The sequence below is a fragment of the Montipora capricornis genome, chromosome 7 (genome assembly GCF_036669925.1).
Source record: "Montipora capricornis isolate CH-2021 chromosome 7, ASM3666992v2, whole genome shotgun sequence".
NCBI classification, from domain to species: Eukaryota; Metazoa; Cnidaria; class Anthozoa; order Scleractinia; family Acroporidae; genus Montipora; species Montipora capricornis.
This window is the reverse complement of record NC_090889.1, coordinates 37,786,633-37,789,981: the sequence shown is the minus strand read 5'-3', so window position 1 is coordinate 37,789,981 and position 3,349 is coordinate 37,786,633.

Here is a 3,349-nt window from a genome sequence, read left to right as displayed (position 1 = left end):
TGAGCTCTATTGTCATGCAAATGTTTTCTTTTGTTTTCGTGGAAGAACAGGGTTACTGATCACGTGAGTGAAAACACTGTGCACAGAATTGTCTGAAACCCGAAATACCATAATACTCTTTGTTTGTCAAACCAATTTGTGAATAAGCACTGTTTTTGTTTTCTCTTGGGACCATTGTAAGTCCCAGAGAAACTGGAAACAATGTTTTTTTTTTAATTTGCGTGGGCAAACAAAGGGGGTGTTTACATGGAGGTAGGAAGATCCTAGCCCTAGGAAGATCCTAGAAGGCGAAACAACTTTTCGTTTTGTTTACATGCAGAAATATCTGTCTAGGTGGAAGTGGATAATGAAAGCAAGATGGCGGGCGAGAACAATAAACATGTAATTTAGGTTCTTCTACTTTCCTTAATAGCTTTAACAACTTCCTTTCAGCAGCAGCTGGTAGTCCTTTACAACTTGATTTTTCAATTGCAACAAACGCAAGCCATGATTAAAGCATAGTGCTGCCGTTGCAAGACATTTTCATCTCTCAAGAAGGAGGAGACACGTGGGCTTGGAGAGCGATTATGGCGAAAACCTGGAAGGACAGAAGTGTGGTGGGAGAATCTCTATACCGGAAGATTACCTTTCGCAGGTGAATACCCTGAACACCCGGCCGCCGCCATGTTTGTTTTTTTTTTTGCCTAGTACCAAGAACTTCCGAGCGAAGGCAGTTTACATGGTGCTAGGATCTTCCTAGCTAACAGCTAGGAAGATCCTAGCACTAGGGCCAAGTACGACCTCTTGCATGTAAACTGAATACAGAAAACATATGGCGCTAGGATGATCCGCCTTCTAGGATCTTCTTTGTGCTAGAATCTTCCTACCTCCATGTAAACAGCTCCAAAGAATATTATTGTAGTTTCCGTGTCTGACAATACTAGTTCCTCTGGACTACACCACTTACGGCAATGATAATGTCACAAAATAATAATAATCGTGTTGCCAGCGTGGCACGCATTTTAGCACACATTTTTGCGGTACTCGGGATAACAACGTCGTGAAGTCACCAAAATTTGGGCATGTACTAAAACCAGGAACACCGGAACACCGGAAGATCGTAACACTCCGGAACATCCTGGAAGTAACCCAAAAACCCTCAATTTGGCTAACCCTAGGCCTAGCTAGGCCTTATAAAGTTGGTTTTTTAGGCCTAGAGTTAGCCAAATTGAGGGTTTTGGGTTACTTCCAGGGTGTTCTGGAGTGTTCCGGTGTTCCTGGTTTTAGAACATGCCCAAAATTTGAGGTTTTGACGACAATGTGAATCTTTCATTCTCTATCTTTACTCTGACACCACTCGTACCTTTTTTTTTTTTCCTAGGATACTTCGCCCACATTGTAGGACGTGAACGAGATGGAGTAATCGCGAAAGAGTTAGGATTGTGCAAAGTTATATTTTGAGGTGATAAACGAATCATCCGTGTGGCTAAGATGTTCTTTGTATCCTCTGGAACTTGTGTTGTTTGGCCTCGCAAAGGTGTGTAGCTAGTTTGCATGATAATAGCAAATCTAACATGGCGGCCATCGTAAATGAGGTATATTGCCCGAAACCTAAAACACCATAATACTCTTTGTTTTTCATCCCAAATTTTGAATGAGCATTCTTTAAATTTCAGTAGACAAACAAAGAATAATATGGTATTTTTCGATTCGGGCAACACCAGTTCGCATGGACTACACCACTTACGGCAACGACAACGTCACAAAATAATAATCACATATTTTTGCGATTATTTGCCATAACAACGTCGTGAAGTCACCAAAATTTGAGGTTTCGACGACAACGTAAGTAGGCAACAGAAAATCTTTCATTCTTTATTTTAACTCTGCAAAATTAAATCAAAAGGGAATCTCCACTCCTGGTAAAAAATAAGTTTAAACCGGAGGAAAAAATGTTTGCAATCAGTCTTCAAAACAAAGTGTTTGTATCAGAAAAAATGAATATGACTATCTGAATCGCAAATTTTCCTGCGCCGCCATCTTGAATGATTGTGGAAATCTGATTGCACAACCGTAGTACGTCACAATTATTCAAGAACTTTGAAAACAAAAACTAGTGAGTTTTGAAATTCATTCATTTCGAATAAAAACGCTTTCTTTGAAAAATTCCAGAGAAATTTGATTGTACGCATTATTTCCTTTGGTTTAAAGCTAATTCTTTGTTAGAGTTGAGGGTCCCTTTCACAGAGAGAAGAAGGGATAGCTAATGTCATTCACTACACTCCATAAAAATACAAAAAGTTACCAGACAGATAAATTGCTATCATCCGTAACACTTGGAGAACATGTCGACGGCGATCGACGACCAAAGCTTTAACGCGAAGTACTTACGAGATGTAGAAGAAGGTGAAGTACTTTAACCAACATAAAAAAAAAAAAGGAAAGAAGAAAATTGCGTGAAATGGCTTGAGCTTACACTGCACCATAGCGAATGCATTTTTGGTCAAAGGCACAAAAGTTTACCTCGAACTAATATCATTCCATGTTTGAGAATAATTAAATACGAGTTCCTTGTAGCAGTGTTTTGTCGCTTAATTTTTCTCAAAGAAACAAAATATACTAAAATAATTATTGATTTCTAAGGGCTGGTTTACACGTACGACGTCTCCTTGGGAGCCATCTTTTGGAGTGTCACGCAATAGTCGACGCGTTGCGTGACGTCTCAAGGGACTTCTAAACAGTGATAATTCCACAAAAACCTAATCTAACAATTGTTGCTAAGCTAAGAAACATTCCATTTGGAAGCACATAGAAACAGAACCGCAACATCAGTAAACCAGGAACGTTACCTCAAAGTACTGAAAGAGTTGATCCAGCCGTTTTTGTACCGATCTCCAGGCGATTGAAACTGCCCAGATGATTTGGGTAGATGAAGAGTCTTGCTAGTGGATAGGGGACAAGTTGTGGATGCTGGAAACTGGCACTGCGATGATGTGGTTGATGTTGTTAAGGGCGACGGAGCTACAGATGATGAAATCAATGTCAGCGTACAAAGACTGTCTTTCAAGTCCGCTTTGTGGTTCTCAGCCTGAAGTGAAGTTCCCCCTAAGACTGCTTGCTGTACATTTGCTCGTTCCTCTTTAGTTATCAGCAAAGGTTCATATCTGGAGGCAGTGTGGTCGAGTGGTTAGGGCGCTTGCCTTGAGATCCGGAGATCCCGGGTTCAAGACCCGCTCTGAACACTCGTTGAATTTGATCCTGGTAGTCCCTGGTTCAACTTCCCAGCCGCACTTGTAAATAACCAACTGGTTTACCTCCAGCCAGTTGGGATTCTTATCAGTTGTTGTTGTTCTGTTCTGTCGTTTCGTTG